At 37.8% G+C, this 23,483-nt stretch overlaps 1 long non-coding RNA gene across 5 annotated transcripts in view; it reads right to left on the bottom strand.

Annotated features, from left to right (window-relative positions):
- The window catches only part of LOC106782324 (uncharacterized), a 363,318-nt gene that overhangs the window by 18,313 nt on the left and 321,522 nt on the right, over window positions 1-23,483 (bottom strand). For 3 of the 5 annotated variants that reach the window (XR_011429555.1, XR_002802167.2, XR_011429554.1), the window contains 2 exons: window positions 12,849-12,968; window positions 10,471-10,577 (listed from right to left, as the gene is read on the bottom strand). This is a non-coding gene — a long non-coding RNA (uncharacterized lncRNA). Of the gene's footprint in view, window positions 1-10,470; window positions 10,578-12,818; window positions 12,969-23,483 lie in introns of all 5 variants that reach the window. The other 2 variants (XR_002802169.2, XR_002802174.2) reach the window with 2 other exon arrangements.

Below are 23,483 nucleotides of genomic sequence, written 5' to 3'. Positions count from 1 at the left end.
AAATCCTTAACAAATGTTTTATACATATATATATATGATTAAATTACATTTGATAACAATATCATAACCGAGGGAGCTTTTCCTAGGAATGCAAGGTTGGTTTAACATGCAGAAATCAATGTCTTTTACTATATTAATAGAAAAAAGGATAAAAAACATATGATCATTTCAATAAAGGCAAAAAAGAAAAGCATTTAACAAAATTCAACACTCCATGATTTAAACGAAAAAAAAATTGAGCAGATTACGAATAGTGGAGAACACCTTTAAACTGACAAAGAGCATCTAGGAAAAACGAAGAGCTAATATAACACTTAGTGGAAGACCTGAGCTTCTCCCCATGAGATAAGGACCAAGTTAAGAACATCTGCTTTCAATACACTCATTCAATATTTTATTGCAAGTCTTAGCCATGGCACTAACGCAAGGAAAAAAATGAATGAATAACAGTCAAAAAAGAAGTAGAACTGCCAATATTTGTATATGATATGATTGTTTAGCTAGAAAATACCAAGGACTCCATAAAAATCTACACATACTAATTAAAGATTCAGCAATAGCAGGTGCTGATAAATACAAAAAAAAGTAATTCTATACTGATATATTAGTGGCAAAAAGTTGAAAACGAATTTTTTATAATCCTTTTTACAGCAGGGGGAAAAAAGAATACCAATGAATAAATCCAAGAAAAGATATCCAATACCTCTATACTAAAAACTACAAAACATTGCTATATTAAAGAATACATAAATAAATGGAGAGATGTACCCTATCCATGGATGGTAATTTTCCCCAAACTGATCTATAGACTCAGTATAATTCCAAACAAAATCTACCAGGTTTTCCTTTGTAGAAATTGACAACATGATTCTAAAATTAATCTGGAAATACAAAGGACCTAAATAGTTAAAAGCTGAAGAATTTGCCTCACCTAATTTCAAGATTTACCATAAAGCTAATTTCAAGATTTACTATAAACCCCAGGAATGTAGGTTATTGGCAAAAAGATAAAGGTATAGATGTACAGAACAAAATATAGAGTGTTCAGAAATAGATCCACACGTATAGGGTCAACTGATTTTTCACAACTGTGTCAAGGCAATTCAATGGGGAAAAGAAAGTCCTTTCAACAAATGATGCTGGATCAACTGGAAATCAAAATTAAGGGGAAAAAAGTACAAGACTGTCCTCACACTCAACACAAAAATTGACTCAAAATGGATCACAGACCTAAATGTACAACCTAAAACAATAAAACTTCTAAAAGAAAACATAGGAAAAAATACTTGTAATCTCACGGTAGGCAGTTTTTGTAGATAGAATGCACACAAGAAATACAAAACATGAAAACTAAAATTGATAAATCAGACTTCATCAAAATTCAAAACTTTTGTTCTTGGAAAAATACAACCAAAAAAAAAAAAAAGAGAAAGAAAGATGAGCCATATTCAGGAAGAACATTTTCTTAACAGAACATCAGATGAAAGACTTGTTTTCAAAATCTTATAAAAAGAACTCCTGCAGTTCAATAGTAAGAAATAATCCATTTTTAAAAGAGAAAATTAACAAAAGGTTTGCACAGACTTCACAAAAGAAGATAGGCAAATGGCCAAAAGCACATGAAAAGGTGCAAGAATCATTAGTCCTCAGAGGAAAGTGAGTTAAATACACAATGAAATGACACCACACATCCTTTAGATTGGCTAAAACTAAAAAGACTGACCAGACCAAGTTCTGACAAGGATTTTGAGGAACCAGACCTCTCATTCACTGATGGTGAGAATATACCATGGGGTAACCACTTTGGAAAACTCTTCTTCAGCTTTATAAAATGTTAAGCATACACACATCACATACCGCGGCCATTCCAGTTTCTAGGCATTTACCCATGAAAAAACACACGAACACAAAGATTTGCCAACTTGGTTTGTAATAGCCATTAACTGGAAATTATCCCGAATGTCCAACAGATGAATAGATAAGCAAATTATGGCATATTCAACCACATAATGAACATTACAGGGCAAGGGGGAAAAAGAAAAAATTCTTATACACACAATAACATAGATGAGTCTCAAAAATGTGCTGAGTGAAGAAGTCAGACCCAAAAAAAGTATATACTTATGATTCTATTTATATAAAATTCTAGAAGATGGAAACTAATTTATACTAGGGAAAAAGCAAGCCAATGGTTGCCTGGGGACATGGCTGGAAGGAGGCGAGGATTGCAAAAGAGCTCCAAGGAAAGTTTCGGGGATGATGAAAATATTCTTTATCTTGATTGTGGTGATGGTTTTACCAGTAGATAAATATGTCAAAATTGATCAAATTGTATTTAGGTATGCACAGTTTATTGTACTTCAATTATACCTCAATAAAGATGTTTAAAAAATATGCAATGCTCTTGCATAAAGTCTACAAAACACAAATACAACCCAAAATTAAAAAGCTGCCCATATACATTTGGCTTAAAGAAATTTCATTTAGCGTGTTTTACCTCAAAATGGTTTTTGGCTTTTTAAGGATAAAAAGAAAATAATATATTTGAAAAGATGCCATTATATTTAGTTATACTGTTGCAAAAGTTGTATTATTTCAAAATGCAACACTGCGCAGTGTTGCTTTATACACTTTCAACCAGGTCCCAGTGGAACACCAACTGAAACACTGAAACTAGTAATTTATTACATATATTGAATATTACACTTAAGAATAATCCATAAAAAGCTCTAGTATAGTGATCAGAGAATTAACAAAAATGATGAATTTTACCAAAGGGACCACTTCCCTAAGATAGATGGTTACCTACACATGGCTTTATAGTTATAGATTTAACATAAAACCTTAGTATACATCTTATAATCCAGAAGACTTACATTATCTAAGTAAAAATATGCATACAATATTTACATGTATCTTAACAAAGAAATATCAATAACAACACTTTATTTCTAAGGTGCGTTTATCCTTGGGGTGCTTTCACAGCTATCGAATGGACGTAATCGTGATGGGGCATTACACTAATCTCTGAGTCAGGAAGACTGTTTCAAGGCACAGTTTTGCTTCTGTCTAGCTCTGTTACCTTGAGCAAATCACTAGGCTTGATTTTTCTCACCAATAAAATGAGCAGGTTGGGCTTGATTATCTTTTAACTCTCTTTCAACTTTGAAATTCGCTTTGTTTTTATCCCCACTCTAATAAGGAAAGCAGGATCAAAGGATGGCCCTGAGGGAGGTTAAGGGAGTTGTACAAAGTCACAGGACCGGTTAAGGTCAGACCAGGGATTAAAGTCCCAGTGGCTGCACATCCAGCACCACATTCCTTCCACTGCCACACACTGCTCAGTAAGCCGGCCTGTGGCGGCCTTATGAACACGAGACGTGCTCTTCGACTGCAAGACTCTGCTGAATTTCTGCTTGAGTGAAGGAAGGAAAAAAAAATGCAGAAAGGCATGGGTTTATGATTCCAAAATACTTGGAATTTTATTTCTGTATCTAAAATTCCCAGTACATAAGCTTAGAAGCAAAAATAATTCTTTGAGAAAACAGCCTTATTTTATAGCTGATGTCATCTCAGTAATTCTCTTTTCTGGATATTTAGTAAAGGTGTGCTCAATAACCTGACTACTAGCATCTCTTCCCTCAAGAATATTTTTTGTTAAAAAAAGTCAGTTTATTAAAAAACTGGGGTTCAGGGGCCGGCCTGGTGGCGCAGTGGTTAAGTCCACACGTTCTGCTTCGGCGGCCTGGGGTTCACCAGTTCGGATCCCAGGTGCGGACACGGCACTGCTTGGCAAGCCATGCTGTGGCAGGCATCCCACATATAAAGTAGAAGAAGATGGGCACGGATGTTAGCTCAGGGCCAGTCTTCCTCAGTAAAAAGAGGAGGATTGGCAGCAGATGTTAGCTCAGGGCTAATCTTCCTCAAAAAAAAAAAAAAAAACAAAAAAAACAAACTGGGGTTCAAAGTCACAGTGGTCCAAAGCTAAGCTGAGGTTTCATGCCCACTTCCTATTTTAACTAATGGGCCCTGGGTGTGTGGACTTGGCAAGTGATGCAGCAACACAGGAAGAATGTGGATTATAGGAGAGAGCCACCCAAATTTTAATACCAGTTCTGTGGTTTAACAACTTCAGATTGTGAAGAATTGATTTCAATGCCTTCACCTGTAAAACAGGATCATTTCTACCCTTGAAGGTTAGAGAAAAATAGCCTTCTCTCCCAACATTTTACAATGAAATGTCGTGCAATACAAATATGTACAGAAAAGTTAGGAGAATAAAACAATGAAAAACCATTTTCCCTCCACCTAGGTTCTATAATTAACATTTGATTCTATTTGCTTTTTATCAGACACCTATGCATCTTTCCATCCCTCTCCCCCTTAATAAATCCATTTTATTTTTTGATCCATTTCATAGTCACAAATATCAATATATTTTATCCCTAAACAATTCACCATGCACGAGATAGACTTCAAAATCTTTAGTGTTTTATAAGCAAAATTAACCTAGGCAAATACATAAATTTGAAATATACCATTCAAAAAGTTTCGACAAATGTATACACCTGTACAGTCATGCGCCACTTAACGATGGGGACATGTTCTAAGAAATGTGTCCTTAGGGGATTTTGTCATTGCGTGAACATCTTAGCGTGCACTTACACAAACCTAAATGGTACAGCGTACTATACACCCAGGCTACATGGTACTAATCTCACAGGGCCACGGTCATAAGCACAGTTCGCCACTGACTGAACCACTGTTATGCAGCACGTGACGATGTAACACAAAGGCAGAGGTTGATGTTCCAGTTTTTTATGGCATTGTTTTCTAAAAATTTCCTCTCACCTTTGGACTGCTTTGGCACCTATACTGGAAATCAATATAAGCGTGTAAGTGGGGGTCTGTATCAGTATGGGTCTATTTCTGGGCTCAATTCTGTTCCATTGACCTGTTTCTTTTTCTACAGGTATCACAAAGTCTTGATGTCTGTAGCTTTACAGTAAGTCATGAAGTCAGAATTCATTCTTCTTTTTTCAAGGTTGCTTTGGATATTTGAGGTCCAGTGCATTTCCACATAAGTTTTAGAATCAGCTTGTCTGATTCTAAAGCAAACACCTGGTGGGACTCTGGTTGGGATAACAACGAATCTATAGATCAATCTGGAAATAATTGATATTTCAACATCGCTGAGATTTCTAATCAATAAAAACGCCATCTTTTCCTATATATTTAGGTCTTCTTTAATTACTTTCAGCAATATTTTATAGTTTTCAGTGTAGATGTGTTCATGTATTTTGCTAAAATTATTTCTAAGTATTTTATGTTTAACCTATTGTAAGCAGAATTTTTTTTAAAATTTCCAATTCTTTGTACTAGCATGTAAAAATACATTTGTTTGTATATTGACACTATATCCTGCAACCTTGCTAAACTCATTTATTAGTCCTCACAGCTGTTTTATAGATTCTTAGGATATTGTGTGCCATCAACCATGTCGTCTACAAACAATTTTACTGCTCCCTTTTCAATCTATATTTCTTTTCTTTCTCTTAGTGCACTAGCTAGGACCTCCAGAACAATAATAACTAAAAGAGGTGAGAGTGGATATTCTGCTTAGTTATTAATCTTAGGGTGATAATGTTCAGCATTTCACCATTAAGTGTGATTTAGCTGTAGATTTTTCATAGATTCACCTCATCAGATTAAAGTTCCCTCCATTCCTACTTTGCTTCAAGTTTTTATTACAAATGAATGTCCATTTCGTCAAATGATTTTTCTGCATTTATTTAAATCATCATACGTTTTTTTCTCCTCTATTCTGTGGTTTTGGTGAATTACATAATTTTCCAATATTTAACTTTGCATTCTGGGGATAAATACAACTTAGTTGTGATATATTTGTGATTTTTATGCATTGCTACATGTTATTTCTTAATATTTTGTTAAGGTCCCAACTTTAAAAAAATTTTCTTTTTGGCATCAGGATTATGATAGTTACACAAAATATGTTTCCATATCCTCTATTTTCTGAAAAATTTGGCATAAGATTGGTGTTATTTCTTCCTTAATTGTTTGATAGAATTCACCAAACCATCTGGGCCACAACTGTCTTTGAATAATCACTGTGTCCTGGACACAGAAAGAATCTACCTAGAAAGTCACAGTAGATTGTAAGTTGTACAAATAAATATAATGTAAGAAACCTCTTTAGTATATGGCACTCAAAATAAAATAAAATATATATGGCACTCATAAAATGAGCAAGGGGTACTACTGGTCATAGTTACTTTTTCAAGACATGAAAGAGGTTATTTCTTTAAAATGTAGTAGGTTTAAAGTCCAATTTCAGACATCCCACTAATGTAATTCTTAAAAGAAAGAAGACACATTAGACAACGAAGTTAGTTACATTTAATATCGACCCTATATCAGAACACATTCACTCCATCCCATTTTTCTTTCGACATCTTATTACGTGATTGTGTTTACCTAGAGCATGCAAGCATGTTAAATAAGTCACTGGCTATGCTCATTCTCATATAAAGGGCACGAGAAGCCTATTTACAACGCATTAAACAGTGAAGTGCCAATTAGGATATAAAAACTTACACAGAAAATCACATTTGTGCAGCATGAATTGCCAAAAAAAAAAGGTCTAACATTTTTATTTCATCTGACACTGAAAACAAATAAACACCACAGATCTTTAGAGTCTTTATAGTTCCCTGAATAACCAAAAGAGGTAGATTGTATTTGTTTCTTAAGATGGGACATTTCATTGCCTGAGAGGTTTAGATCATGAGTCAAAAAAAAAACCACACACACCAGTGGGATCAGGCATACAGACTAACTGTGCATTGATTTTTTTTTTCTGCTTTTTCTCCCCCAATGCCCCCAGTATATAGTTGTATATTTTTTATTTTTAGTTGTGGCATGTGGGACGCCACCTCAACATGGCCTAATGAGCAGTGCCATGTCCGGGCCCAGGATCCGAACCTGTGAAACCCTGGGCTGCCGAAGCAGAGCACTCAAACTTAACCACTCGGCCACGAGGCTGACCCCAATGCGTTGATTTTGTTGTGTGTGAAAACTGCGAGAAAGGGGATAAATGCACATGATCCCAATATACATTTTTCTAATATTATTTCCTTTACTTGAACTTACCAAAGAAGAAAAAAAAAAGAGCTAGCCAGCTACTCTTTCTTTTAGCAACTAAACTTTATCCATTCATTTTCCTCATTCATCTCATAAATGTGAATTAAGAATGCTGCACGTCTCTCAGCATAGAGGGCTAGGGAAAAAATTAGGTTGACAGGGTTCAGTTTTGACAGTGCATCCAGCTGTTGACAGCTTCTCATTTTTTCCATAAACCTAACTGCTATCAGTTTATGTCAAGTTTCTAACACTTCCAGCTAGGGAAGACTTCAGAGAAGAAAAATGCTTTCCTTGGAGTTTACAAATGCCATTTGGTCTAATTTTTCAGCAAGGGTTTGCCTAGTTAGATTATGAGAATTTTCCTGGAGAGCAACAGCAAGAGAATGTCTCCCATGCTGTCAGAGAAAGAGAGTTATATTTTTGTTCCTTGGAAGAAACATATAATGTAATGGGCAAAATGTCAAGTGGGTGGGGAGCCATTAGCCCACATAATCCTCCAGAGAGATCTCTAAGAAAAAGGAATTCTGAACAAGACACTACACTAGCACATTTGGGTTCAGGAAATAGTCCAAGAAGACAGATGGGGGATGGGTTTCTGGGGGCAGGATTCACAGTAAAGGCTCCTACCCAGAGAGCAAGTGATTGTGAGGGTGTGAGGAATGCCCAAAGTCAGGAGTGAGTTAGGGAAAACTGAGTTTCAAACACTGGAAAGACTATGAGAAAAATGAGCCCAGGGGGTGAAGGCAGGATCAACATGGGGACTGCGAGGATGTTCAGAGAGTGAGAACAGGAGCAAGGAAAGAATGTTTTGGATGATTTCTGCAGGTCTTTCTCTGCCTGAATTTCTCATCTATCAAATGGGCGTGTCTACGGGCAGCGTCAGAGTGGCTTGAAAAGCTAAAAGCAAGATTGAGGTGAAGAGTCAATGCTTAACCATGAACTCTACGTTAGACCAAGTACACTGCCATGTAATATTCTAGTCCTTTATTAATTTATTTAGTACACATTTCTTGAGCAGCTCAAAGACATTTTTATTCTATAGATGACTTCTATTTTAGGTGAGCCTCATAGTCTCAAAATCTGTACTTAAAAACTACAAAGTTTTAAGCTAATAATGATCCTGCGTAATCCCTTTCGATGAGGTTTCACTGGAGGACTGCATTAGATTTCAAGCTCTTACAGCGTTTAATGTTAGTTGATTTGTAAAATAGTTTTCAGACATCCATTTATCATGCACGTGGATGTTTACTTAGTGTGGTGATTAAGAGCAGGAACTGGGGAGTCAGGCTGTGTGCACTCAAAGCCCAGCCTCACCCCTTATTAGCTGTGTGACCTTGGGCAAGTTATGAAATCTTTGTGGAATCGGTTTCCTCCACTATACAGCAGGGAAAAGGGCAATACCTGCCTTGCACGGTTGTTATGAGAATGAGTTCTACATAAAGCATTTTAAAACAATGCCTAGCCGGAAGAGGTGAGATCTAAGAGTCAGTGGGAGCTGTTCTAAGAATATAAATAATACTGATTTTTTTTTCTTTTTACTGGATTCAACATTCTAGTTTAAGAAATTCCAAAAAGCAGGTGTCCACATCTATCAACATCTGCCAAACTCCTTCCCTTAAAGAAATTGAAATTACTTGGCTTAGGATCAACGTTAATGACTAAGACTGGATCTACAAATCCACAAAGACTTGGAAAACGAATGGCCCCTTTATAACTCACAGTTACTATTTCAATTGCCTGGTTGTGCCTGAAAATAACTAATTGAGCCAAATCTAACTGCTTTGTACATACCTCAAAGATACCCAAGGCCTTACCCCATTGTAAAATAAGATGTGGTTACAGAAACTCTGATAAGTCAAATTTTCCTAGCTCTTATTGTTACCTCCTTCATCAGATTCTACGGCAAATTCTTTCTCTGAGAATTCCCATGTACTCCCCCACCTCTCCCACCCCCACTGCTGGCACTTCACAATGGCTGGGAACCCTCAAGGTGATAAAGCCAAAATGGTGGTCTTTGGCAAAGCGAGGAAGGATGACACTTTTCCTGGTGTCACAGGCTGTAGGAGGAGCCTGTCATGGTGCTGCAAGTTTCTCACTATCTCAGAATTTTCAGTCAAAAAGCTCTGTACGTCTTTATTTATAGCCTTTCTGCTGTTTCCCTAAACTCCCAAATTCTTTGTTCTCATATGTTTATTTAAAATAATTTTAAAATTTAGGTGTTTCTGCAGTTTACATAAAACAATTTGATTCTTATGCAAATTCCAGATAACTTTACCATGGGGGGTGGGGAAGAACCAGTTATAGATAAGTAAATGTGCACATATTTAAATTGTGCAAAATGAATATTACTAAGCTGTATTTACAAGTTGGGCCTTCACCAGTCTCCACCTCTGAGTTCTACTGTCATGTACCACATAACGACATTTTGGTCCACGATGGTACACACCTGTGGTCCCGTAGATTAGTACTATGTAGCCTAGGTTTGCAGTAGGCTATAGCACCCAGGTTCATGTAATTATACTCTATGATGCTTGCACAACAACAAAATCACCTAATGATGCATTTCTCAGACGTATCCCCATTGTTAAGTGACAAATGGCTGTATTTCATGTTGAAATAACTGACAGGACACATAGAAGATTCTCCTCAAGGGGGAGAAGGCATAGTCCACGCAGTTCTAAAGTCTTACCAAGTGACCTTGGAATAAGTTGTTGAGTTGGGAAGTAGGAGTGGGGGGTTGGAGGTGGCCAAGAGTTGACTTTTACCATTTTTATGTTTATAATCATTTATTTAAGTATATGAAAAACTTAAGTGGAGAAAGACTCAGGAAAAGAGAAATACACTGAATATTAGAAGTCCTCCTAATATCATACTTTGCTGTTAACCACTGCTGACCAACCTAAGGCCAGCCATAAGGACCTGGATCCCAGCATTTCTAAAGCGGTCCCTATCTATAATCTCTCAAGAAAAAAGTAAATTAATTTCACAGATTAGCTTAAAAATTATTACTAGGCAATCAGTCTTGTTAGTGCTTTTACAGGAGAACATGTGTCAGCTGAGAAGGCCAAGTTCTGAACCTTCTCTAATACATACATTCCTGCACTACCCAATACAAGGCACCCACAGGCCACATGTGGCAATGGAGTGCTCGGCACGCGACTAGTCCAAATCATAAAATACACATCAGAATTTGAAGACTTCATATGAAATAAAGAATGTAAAATATCTCAGTAATTTCCATAGTGATTACACATTAAAATGATAATATTGTGGCCATAATGGCTTAAATAAAACATTATTAATACTCACTTCACTTGTTTGTCTGTACATTTTTTACGTGGCTACTAGAAATTTTAAACTTCTTGATGTGGTTTGGTTTTGAGGTGCACATTACATTTCTCTTTGACAGCACGGGCCTGGATCAATGAGAAGAGAGAGTAGGGAAGAAAGGTCTCAGAGCAAGCAGGGCTCAGGACAATTACCACAAGGAAATACTACAGAACAGTCCTTGTCCTGGATATCTCATTCCTCAAAGTGGTATAGAAACCTTGATACACAGAACCTATGTACTGCTAACTTTGCTTTTAGTAGATAAGTTTTTATTTATTTAATTTTTTTTGAAGGGGAAGATTCTCCTCAAGCTAACATCTGTTGCCAATCTTCCCTTTTTCTCCCTCCCTGCCCCTAGGTTTGTAGAGTTGTAAGATCTTCTGGTTCTTCTATGTGAGCCACTGCGACAGCATGGCTACCGACAGATGAGCGGTGTGGTTCCGCGCCCAGGAACCGAACCCGGGCTGCCGAAGTGGAGCATGCTGAACTTTAACTGCTAGGCCATCAGGATGGCTCAACAAGTCTTTTTAATAGACTTTTATTTTATTTATAAAATTATTAAATTATATCTTGACTTTGAGGTGAAAACAAATGAGTCGTGCAGATGGCAGATGTGCATAAAGATGATCAATTGATAGTAGCCGGTATTGGCTGGGGTATAGGTGGTAAGTGATACGGACACAATCATCAGCCCCTCATAGTCACAATTCAAAACGGCTTGGCTGATAGTCTATTTCAGTGACTGGCAAACTATGACATGTAAGCCAAATTTAGCCACCACCCCTTTTTTTAGAGAAAGTTTTATTAGAACACAGGCATGGCCATTTGTTTATATATCGTCCATGGCTGGTTTTGCACTAAAACAAAAAAAAACAAAAGTCTATGGTCAACACTAAAATAAGAGTGGTCCTTTTAAATCAGATGTCTTTCCTCTGCTTAGAATTCTCCAGTGACTTTTCACCTTACTTAGAGTAAAAGAGAACAAAAGCCAGAGACCTCCTACTTCACAGCAATCAGCAACTTGCTGCTCCTAGACTATACCGAACAAACTCTTGCATCAAACCTTATTCCTCCCCCAACCTAAAAGACTCTTACCCTACAGATCTACGAGCTCCCGTCCTCCTCTCCTTCAGGTCCTGTGCATATGTTAGTAACCACTGGATATAATATGGCCGCCTCCTTCCCTTTCCTGCTTTATATTTCTGCATAGCACTTGTCATTAACCAACTCACTGTATATTTCACTTCTATGTGCACTATTTTTCCTCTGACTAGAAAGAAGCTCCATGAGGTCAGGTATTTTTGTTTTCTTACTGTTGTATCTTTAGCATCTAGAATGGTGCCTGGCCCATATATGCATAAAAGAGTGAGTAGAGAGTTCATTAATATTGTAACTGCATATGAGATAGTGAAATGTGGGCAAGATGTGATTCTTGCCCTAAATGGCGCAAAATATAATCAAATTAAAAAATACATGCTCAGACATTAAGGAATAGACAAATGGAAACAACCGTATGCCCACCTGTCTTTCCTCCTCGTCTATCCTCATGCAGTCCTCTATCAACCTAACCATTCACCTACTCAGTAGCAGAGACATTTACAATCTTAGGGGAAGCATAATGGTCTGAGGAAAGCAGTCAGCTCCAGCTATGACTACTATCAAAATGCTTTTTGGACATGTGTTGTACAGGACGGGAGCAAAACAGTTATTCATGCTGGGGTACCAGAAGAAGGAAGGTGGCTCAGAATATGGTGGCCTAGACCAATGGTTTTCAAAGTTTGCTCAGCAGCTATTTTTCCTAAAAGGAATTTTAGAGAACTCCAATATGCAATTTAGAAGACCTGGTTGAAGTCTTCTCTTTCTGAGAAGCCCACAGAGATGTTCCCTTCCCCTTCTCTTACCTCGAATCCTCCACGGCATCAGGGGCATCTTTGTACTTAAGACTATTTAGAACACAATTTGAAAGTGACCAATTTCTAGAAATGGGCCTCAGAGTTTTCAGCATTTTTATAATTTCAAAATGTTAGAAAAAAATTGGAAAAGCAAGAACTGGGAATCTGGCTTGGTAAAATTAAAAGACTCAGCCCCATCGCAGACGTCACAGGCCATGTGATTGACTCATATACTAATGAAGAGACATCCATTCTCAGCTGTACTCCTAGCCTCGCCTTAGTCCTTTGTCTTTTTTTTTTAATTGAATGGCAAGCAAGATAAATGAAAAGGTAGACATCAGCAGTAGTAACCTGATAAAGATCCAGATAACTAGTGCTGCTGACAGTGCAGATAGAGAACCAGGCATGAAAATGAGCTCTTCATTCAGTTCTGACCGTAAGAAATGCTCCCAGAACAGTCCTTACAGGATTTTCCTTCCTCTTCTTCACTCCCCATTGCTAATATTTAGACACATGCTTCTGGGAGAACAGAGAAGTTCGCTTTCCTGTTGAATGGTTTAGTTGTTTATCATCATTTGAGCCCACCTGAAAAGTGGAATGATAAATCATTGTCATTTATTACCATCAATCACGAAAAAAAGCAATTGCGCAAGTTATCAATATCATCCTAATACTGTGACAAAGTGACATGTAGTACAGAAACATGTTTATACAAAGTTTTGAGGTTCTATATTGTATTGATTGCTTTAATCAAAGAAATCTAAAGATTACTATAGAAATAGATTTACCCACATTTATATAGTACCTGAACAAATAATTCTATTTTTCTTTAAAAACTCAAACTGAATTAAAATTGTCTCCATGATTCTTATTGTCTGTACCACAGGCCTCCTGCCAGATGGTGCTAAAGAACCAACAGCATTATATCCAAGACAATACCTTCACCTTGGGCTTTGAACATCAGCAAAGTATTTAAATGTTAATTACCAACAAGCTTAAGATAACTATCATGTCAGAGGAAGGTATATTTATCTTCTAAATGTGAAATTTAAGTATGATAAAAATGTAAGTATTATAGCATAATATGCAACTACCAATATTCAACAACAACAGAGTAATAATCCTACTATAACTACAGTCTGGTTCCTCATCCTAAAAACCCTTTGAATACAAGCAATATGCATTTATATTTTCAGAATTAGTTCACCCCCAAAATGAAACTTTTCATTGATGAGAAGCTGACAAACAGGATGACTAATTCTAAATGGTACAATATTTCTTCTTGAGTTTTCTTGAGTCCAAATATACTGACAGCCAAATTTCAAAACTAAAAAACAATCTTAGGATGGGAACTTAGATATAGTAAGTAGGCCCAATTATTGTTCTCTTTGAATGAAATTTTCAGACTTTGCATATTTTTGTAGAGAGCTTTCAAAACAGAAGTAACACCGTGACAAGCTGATTCGATTAAATCTCGCTCTGATGCCAGGTTAAAAATGCAAGTCCTCAAACGTGGGTCTCTCATTCCCCATCAAGACAGCCTTTCAGCAAGTCATGGAAATTACTGTTCAGGAAAACTTCAAGACTATAAACAAATGTCTTCGGTTCTCCAATTTGAGTCCGAATGCAACAAAAACCGCATTTACATTTCTTGCCATGTAAGAACAGGTGGCCTTAATATTATTAATAAAACCAATATTTTTTTGTCTCTAATCAATAGTGTAAGTAATATACATCCAACTGCTTCTTCAGGAAATAATCTCATGTCATCATAATACTAAGTAGAAGATGTATAGAAGATATGCAGACACAATTTGGACTGAATACATTCTTACCTCAGTATTACAAGAGTATGACTGAAGAAGTGGAAGAAGGAATGAGGAGATGAGGTAGAAAATGAGGAAGAGGAAGAAGGAAGTAAAGGGAAAAAATATCTTTTACATATAGATATACTATGATTTATACATAAACGTCAATGAGTGATAAAAGTAGCCTAACAGTAATTAAGTAATTCAAGCTAAAATAATAAAATGCCACATTTCACACTTAAGTTACTCACAACTTTAAAAAACATTACAACACCCATTGCTGGTTAGATTTTGGTGAATTTGATCTTGTGGTAGCTGATGGGTGGCCCTTTTTAAAAGGAATATGGACATATGTATCAAAAGCAATAGTCTTCATCCAACACTTTGACTTTCCACATCTCAATAAACAAAAAATCCAAAATATAGAAAAAAGTTGTATGTACAAAAGGGTTCATGTTAATTAAAAAAAAATTATCTGGCTTAAAACTCCATACTGCATAATTTGTCATTTTTTTCATTCTTATGATGCTTCTGCTTGTGTCTTTTCTTTCACCTGGACCATAAACTCCTGGAGGGCAGCAACTGCATATTCTCTGTCTCTCTGTATACTGCAGCTGTTCAGTACTCATTATTAGAAAGGGACAAGTCAAATCAGACGGCCAATGAGCAAATGATGTTCTTTTCCTAAGTGTTCAGATTATGAAACTGGAGGGTAATTCTAGATGTCTCTTCAAATACTCTTAGGAAATTCTGACTTTATAATGTAGACCTTTATAATAGATGAATTCCTGGCAGAATGCTAGTGCTTTATACCATTGTTTTTGTTTTGTATTTTTTTTTATTTCTTTAGCTTTGTTTTGGTCTTTTAAAGATCGGCACCTGAGCTAACAACTGTTGCCAATCTTCTTTTTTTGTCTTTCTTCTTCTCCCCAAAGCCCCCCAGTACACAGTTGTATATTCTACTTGTGAGTGCCTCTGGTTGTTCTATGTGGGACGCCACCCCAGCATGGCTTGAAGAGCGGTGCCAAGTCATGCCCAGGATCCGAACCAGCGAAACTCTGGGCTACTGAAGCGGAGTGCATGAACTTAACCACTCGGCCACAACGCTTGTCCCTCTTTTGTTTTTTTAAGTATGCTTTTTGGTGAGGAAGATTGGCCCTGAGCTAATATCCGTTGTGAGTCTTCCTCTTTTTTTCTTCTTTCCCCTCCCCAAAGCCCCAGTACATAGTTGTATACCCTAGTTGTAAGTCATTCTAGTTCTTCCATATGGGATGCTGCCATAGCACAGCTTGAAGAGTGGTGTGTTGGTCCATGCCCAGGATCCTAATGGGTGAACCCTGGGCCACGGAAGAAGAGCACATGAACTTAACCCCTCGGCCATGGGGCCAGCCCTTACCATTGTTTTAATGTATTTCAAAATACAGGCCAGGAGCTGGCCCTGTGGCCAAGTAGTTAAAGTTCCACAATGCTCCACTTTGGTGGCCCGGGTTCCTGGGTTCAGATCCCGGGCACAGACCTACTCCACTCATCAGCCATGCTGTGGAGGCATCCCATGTACAAAATAGAGGAAGACTGGCACACATGTTAGCTCAGGGCTAATCTTCCTCAGGCGAAAAAAAAAAGGAAGATTGGTAACAACAGATGTTAGCTCAGGGCCAATCTTCCTCACCAAAAAACAAACAAACAAAAAGCCAAAAAGAATGAAAGAAGAATGAGTTCTCGGAAATTAAAAAATTTGATTGCTAAAAACACTAAGGAAAGAGTTAGAAGATAGAGTCAAAATCTCCACAACATAAGGACAAAGAAAGGAAGATGAAAAATGTGAAAGAAAGACAAGAGACTCTGAGGATCACTCAGGGGATCCAACATCTGACTGACAGGAGCTCCTTTAAGAAAGAACAGCAGAAAACCAGGAAAACACTTCAAAATAATAAAAGAAAACGTCCCAGGGCCAACAGGAGATGTAGTTTCCAGATTACTCCAAGTACCAGTCAGAACTAATAAGACCCAAACATCATTATGAAATTTGAGAACACCAAGATTCAAAGATCCCGAAAGTTTAACGGGAGAAAACAACACTGAACCTTGGAAAAAAATGATTTTTTTTTTAAAGGCTTGTGTTTCTTCTCCGAGCAAGAAAAAACAAAGATCAAACACTTCAGGGTTAAAAATCGTATAAGAAGGTTATAAGCCAGGTTTGAAGCAAACTGAAGGTTGTATGGTTTCAATAAATTGATAAAATAAGGAGTCTTCATTTGACCCTTTGCATTTGACCCCTTTCATAGAGAGGGACAGGGGTCATGAAATTGGCCAAGAATGTTATCAGAGCATCTTGATTGACTCTGTAATGAACATTACTTGCGTAGATACAGCATGAACACTGGTTAGTACTTTTCAATTTTTAGCATCAACGTGAATCCATATCATGGGAGACCTCATAACAGTTACAGATTAGACTTGCTAACAACTTCGGGAATGTGAAAACAAAGGTGCAGTTTACACATGTTGGAAAGTAGAAGTGCACAGAGAGCTAGAGAAACAGATAAGGTGCCTTTCTCTTCACCTCATGAAGTAGATTTTTAAATATACCACGGTAAAGCTATCCAAGGAAACCCGAAACAGAGTTTTCTCAAAAAGTGATACATGCATTAAAATTTGGTATTGAGGAAAGGACACAGAAACATGTATGTCAATTGGGATCGGTGTTGGGATTGTGTTTGATTTTCTGTTTTACATTTGATTCAAAGTCACTATATTAGTAATTGATATTAAAAGTGAAGCAAAGAAAAAAGAAACACATGCTATATATTTGTCTCGTTTATAGAAGGCATTTCTAGAAACACATGAAGTACTACTTGAGTATACATAGTACAGCAGACAGAAACTCTGGCATTTAATTTATAGGCCAGATAAGATTATTTGCATCCTAATAGTATACCCCACAAGTGATTTCTGAGCATCCTGAAGGCCCATTCTGGCATGAGCTCATCTTTAGAGTGCCTCTTTGCTTACCATGAACTTTCTCATCCCAAATCAAGAGCAAACTAACCAATGCAATGACTGCCGGAGGGTCTTCCTTCAAATGCTGGCTTTGGTGGAAAGTGAACAGTTCTCAAAACACTCAGTACTGTCCAGTCAACTCAAAGAACTGGTAACCCCACTTCTTTTCAAACTCTTTTGTTTTTCAACATAAAATGGTCTTCCTTTACTTTCATCTACCTACACTTTTGTAGGACTTTTCTTCTAAATATTCAGGCCACTTTATGTATATATTGATTGTCCTTGTGTAAAGAAACCATTTTGCAACTCCATGAAGAGTGGAAAGGTGAGCACCACTAATCTCATTTCTGAAATGGACAAACAGGCACAGAAGTTCAATAGCGACACCATCAGAATGAAGCAGGATCAAAATTCCTGTCTTCTGACTTCCCAGACAGCTTCTTTAGGAGCCACAACCAAGTTATTTCATGGCATTTTAATGATATTAGTCTAGGAGTTGATAAATTCAGATCAGAACAGTTACACACAACTTAGAGTACACGGTCATAACGGATTTCCAGTCCTCAGTCATAATTCAACCTATTTGAAAAATAAGATGGACAACTTCAGATTCAAATTTAAATAGATACATATATATCTCTTTCTCTAAGTTTCTCTCAAAAGAAAACTACAGTTTTTTCATTAACATTTGAAATGAAGTAGCTTTTACATTGACACCAAAAAAGAAAAAAAAATAGGAGAAAAGAGAGAAGGGGAAGGAAGGAGGAGGGGAGAGGAGGGGAGGGGGATGTCCGTTCACATCTTTCAGCAGGATTAGAGTAAGCATCAAACTGAAAACTGCTTCTCACCATGTTTTTTCATCAACTTCCTGCGTATATCATGAACTCATATTAACACGAGGGAAAGTAAACATACAGGATAAGGAAAAGAGGAAAAGTTTAGTAATGAAAGCACCAGTAACTGAAAATAAGTATATTCAAGTTTCAGGATTTACTGAATATTTGTCCTTCTCAAGATTCTGAGGGTTACAAAAACTTCAAGGGAAAACTAAACCCAAATGAATAATGAGTTTTTCCTTTGGGGGAAAAGTTTACTGTAAACAGAATTGTAAGGGAGGGAAGAACAAAAGTGGCTCTGAAGAGGTTCTCTCACTAATTAAGCATGAAATCACCTTCAGAGTGGTCGCACTGGCTGGCCCTGTCGATCCAAGAGTCAAGAGCACCCTGGAGGAGTGGTCCTCTCTGCCAAGTGAGCCAACTTGTCTAAGTAGAAAGTACAGCCTGGGAACTATCCCCCAGAGGAGGGGGCTTTGCTTACATTTCCTATCAGCAAGCAGACGGGAAGCATTCTCAGCCTGACAAAGAGGGAAGCAGAAGCCAAGGCTAAAAGTAGATTGCATGTCTGAGGTTCTAACATTGAAAGAACGGAAACCATATGGGAATTACTTTATTATTCAACTGGAGCCTTCAGGTGGCTTTCAATTAAAAGGAATATTGTCAACCACATCCCCAGGCACCCCCCTTTATTTTTTTCCCCCTTCTACACTCCCTCCTCCTCTATTCTTTTCAAATTTCACAAGCTCTGTGATTTAGCAGTGGAAATTCCCTAAATATAAATTAAGCATTATGTCCACCCAAGAAATTCTTCTTGGCACTCAATCAGTAGTTTGGCATTAAAATCTCTCATGTGACTCTTGGGAGAGTAAGTTAATGTGTATGTGTATGTCTGTATGTGTGTGTGTGTGTGTGTGTGTGTGTGTAAGACAGCAAGAGAGACAGCAAGAGTGCGTAAACTTTGAATTTTCCATCTTTAGAATTATTCTCCATTATGTAAAGATATTCGTTGAAAAGTATACATACACAGGGTCAGAAGGGATGTAATCTCCCAAAGAGATTTAACTGTACTGAATTGTAGGTCATATCTCTAAGAAATGACACCCAGTTTTTGTGTAATGGTAACTAACTACCATGTGTAGAGATCTCCCACCACTGCCGCCATCAGCACTGTGAACATCCCCTCCACAGCCCAAACATCTAGGCCTTAATTCTGCAACTCTAAAAAGATAACGCTGACTCCATTAGTCAGGACAGGTTGATAATGCTGCAGCAACACTCTACCCGCTCTACCCTCAAACCCTAGTGACTTGTAATAACCAAAGCTTACTTCTTACTCATACTACACGTCCAACCCAGGCCAGGAGATCTTTCCATCCAGGACCATCAGAGATCAGACTGTGCGGGCTCCATCTCAACGGGTATTTCCACTAAGGAGGGTGGAAGGGGATGAAGCAAATCCCACAGTGACTCTTAAAGCTTTATCTGGGAAGTAACATATGTGACCTCTGCTGAAGTTTCATGGACTAAAGCCATTTACATGGTCTTGCCTAACCTCAAAGGGGGCTAGAAAGTGCAACTATACTAAGTGTCCCCAAGGAGAGCAATCGATACATTTGTGAGCATCCTTGATGACCACTGGAGTCTTACAAAAGTTTAAAAAAACAAAAAACTTTGGAGAGCCCATAAAGACTTTAACTTGATTCTCGAGGTGCCTAGATCCCATCTTATTTTTACTTATATTGCTAGCCCCCAGGACAGAGAACTCAGTGTCTGCTTGACAAAAGAATGAGAGAGAGATTGGACAATGTGCCCATGACAGTCTTTACTCCTTTGGACCCCAGGGTTAATTTGGCAGGTTAAGAAATTTCTTTCTGCTCTTAGAAACAAAGATAACAGAAGAAGTGAATGAATGATGCCATCTATGTTCTTCAGGTGCTTCCCAGGGTCTCTATAGGACAAGAGAAGGGTGCTCAGTCTCAAGTAAGCTTGGTGAGACAGAAATTCATACAGATATATGGAGAGCCTTTGCTTGCTAGTCATTTAAAGAGGACCAAGAGATTATTTTATCACTCACCTCCCCTTAAGGCAGATGCAAATTTTCTCCCCATTAAGTACTTGAGGACAGAGTATTCCATTTTCATATGAGTAAGTCTCTCTTCACTTAGTACATACAGAACAGCAAAAGAATGTCTGCATAAATCTTGCTTTCCCAAGAAACAGTCCAAAAAATGTGTTATCTAAGAGAGAAGCCCAAGGTCAAATGGGAAAGAATACATAGAAGAGGAACCTTATTTTCTCTAGCTCAGAAATAACTTTCCTAGAATTCCTTCTCTGGTACATTAACCTTGCCCTACCCCCTGAACTTTTAAATGGGAACGAGTGAAGGAAATTTATTGGAAGGAGACTGGGGAGGCTTTTTGTAATGTTAGAATACTGCTTACTGTTTACTAGATACATGGAGAGACTTAAATAAAAAATTCATGCCAAACAGTATCTGTACAAGAGACCAGCTGTTCTTATTTATTCCAACAGACATGGTTACACAGGACTCCAAGCTCTATTATCCAGGCTCGGCAAACTACTCTAGCAACAATTACATGGGTTTTCAAGCATTTCGGGTTGCAGAACAAGGCCCTCGTTTTACAGAGAAGTGCCGAAGACAGTTTATTCTAAGACGAACTCTTAAATTCTACCTGAAAACTATCAACTCTGATCAAGAAAAATAGATCTCACCACAATGCAGTCTCAGCTCCTCAACTGCTTTCTTTGTCCCGGTCATGGCCAAGACTAGCCAGGACACCCTCACCTCCACGCTCTTCCTCGATCACGGACACGTTCCAGTGAAACAGGACCAGACGCTGATGACCCCAGTTTAGCGTAGACTTTCAGCGGTAAAGCCTGAGTGAATTCATAGCTCTTCATCTTAGATTGTCTTGGGGTACAGTCATCTCATTTAAAAGGTTTGTGAGCACTCTTATTTTCTATTTTTGGGTCAACATCAATGAAAGACTGAGAACTAAATAACCATGAGGAAGCAGCTCTAAAGAGTCCTGGCTTCTAGCTATTGAAGGGGACTCGTGAAATACTATAACTACAATAATAACCGACATTTAGTGAACGCTTTCTAAGCACAGATTCTGTGCTAAGAGCTTTATTGTCTCACTTAAACCTTAAAACAATCCTACGTGCTGTGCCTAGTGACTTCCTTCCAAAGAGGACAGTATGAAAAAGGGGAAAAATGAGTAACTCTACAGTGGAGAGGCCTGGCAAGTATGACCTCATCCAGTTGATGCAGGTCAACATCAGTAGTGATAAGCCATGCTGATAGCATATACCCTTGGTATGATGTGTTCAGAATGGTGATTCCCCTCCCTGGTCTTCCTCTCAAAAACCCATAACCCAGGCTAATCCTGAGAAAAATATCAGACAAATCCCAAATGAGGGACATGCTACAAAACACTGACCCGTACTCCTCAAAACTGTCAAGGTCACCAAAAACAAGTCTGAGAAACTGTCACAGATCAGAGGAGTCTAAGGAGAGATAGCATCCAGGATGAGATCCCGAAACAGAGAAAGGACATTAGGGCAAAACTAGTGAAATCGAAATACACTGTAGAGTTTAGTTAACAATAAAGGACAGATGTTGGTTCCTAGTTTTAACAAACACACCATAGTGAGGTAACATGCTAACAATAAGGGAAAGTAGGTGAAGGACATATGAAGACACTCTTCCAATCTTTGCAACTTTTTGGTTAATTTAAAGCTATTCTAAAATAAAATTTATTTAAAAAGACTCTCTGAGGATGATGCTCTTACCTCCACTCTAGAGATAAAAAATTATAGGTTAAATGGCATCCAAAGTTACAAGCTAAAGAGCAAAGAACTTGCTCAGATATGTCTACTGCGCCTTAAGCAACCAGTGGAATAGAGCTGTAAGATAAGCCCTTGCATAAGATCTATTAAAATGACCTTATGCCAGATACATGCTGAGAAACTTAAAGTATTTATTTCATTTACGTTCTTCATAATAACGCACTTTTATTTTACCACACACTTTTAAAGAAAGGGACCATAACATTATTTCTAAATATTTCATCTTTATTTTCATCACACATTTCAATTACCCAGTCAGTGCCATGTGATGATCACATTTAAACAAAATTAGCTTAAGATTTTGCCAAAATGTTGACGCTTCAATAGTCCATAAAAGAAAAAAGCATTGGCCGGTGGCCACTTCCCTCCATAAGGCCCTATCCTTCCACCACTCTCCCTTGTCACCACCCACATCTTCTCTTCTGATGCTGGATATTTCGGTGCTGGTGAGCTCAGCCTGCTGCTGTAACAGGATGAGGGGGTGACAAGCTAGGGTGCCCTTCAAAAGGAAATGACAACATCCTCATAAGGAAAGACTAGCGTTCACTTTGGGTTTCTACAGATTCTGAGAGAGACAAGATCCACTGTGGCTGCTCCAAAAATCTCAAGAAAACTCAATGCCCTCTGAAATGTAAATTCTAACAGTGTTATCTACCAAACCAGTGTTTCCCACAAAGTGAAGCCAGCCTCTCTGGGAAAACTCTAACATCCTCCCAAGAAGGTTCGAGTCGTCCAAGACATATTCTTTCTTTCCCTGAGATCTGCCAAAATCAGACAGTAGGATTCAACAAATATTTCTAAATACTGTACTTAATATATTGTTCCCTGTGAGAATATAAAATGGAAGTGATCCAGCAAGTAAGAAAACAGGCTTCCTTTTGTGTGATTAGATTAGCCTGCCTAAAAACACAGTTTTTTCAATCTTGTTCTATTTACAAGTGGGGTTTTTTTTAAAGGCAAGTGATTCCTTGAATCATTGATTTTCTCACTCTGAGCTCATCTCAGGAATAGCTAAAACTCTTCCCTTTATATTTCACATTATCCCAAGACAATCAGTTCACGGCACCGTATCTGTTTTAACATGAGAGAAGGATCGAGACAAAAAGGAGGAAGTGAATATGACAAATTTTCCCACAATATCACAGCAAAACAGCAGTGGAGTAACAGATGGAGCTAACTCTCCTGATTCATTGGACAATGGAAATAGAAGCAGATACCAAGTTTAATTTCTTCCCTTCACCAATGGGAAAGAAATGAAGAAAGTTCAAGAAGCCAGAATCAATCCCCCAGACACACACACACACACACACACACACACACACACACACACACACACAGAGCAAATTGGCAAATTGATACTCGTCCAAAACAAACCCTTCTTCAAGAATTTTGCTATCTTTATAGCTGAACTCATGAAAAATCTTTTCATTTTGGAGCCCTGGGTAGCTCAAGTTGAAATTTTTAAATTTCTAATCTCATACCAGAATGAGAGGTCAAAGGGTTGAGAGGCCACATGGAAAGTTATACTTCTAGGATCATTGCAGTCAGATAGAGCCTGGGCCTCAGAAGAAGACTGCCCTTTG

This window comes from Equus caballus, chromosome 20 (assembly GCF_041296265.1).
Source record: "Equus caballus isolate H_3958 breed thoroughbred chromosome 20, TB-T2T, whole genome shotgun sequence".
NCBI lineage: Eukaryota > Metazoa > Chordata > Mammalia > Perissodactyla > Equidae > Equus > Equus caballus.
Note: the sequence above shows the minus strand (reverse complement) of the source record. Positions and strands in the feature narration are given on the sequence as shown.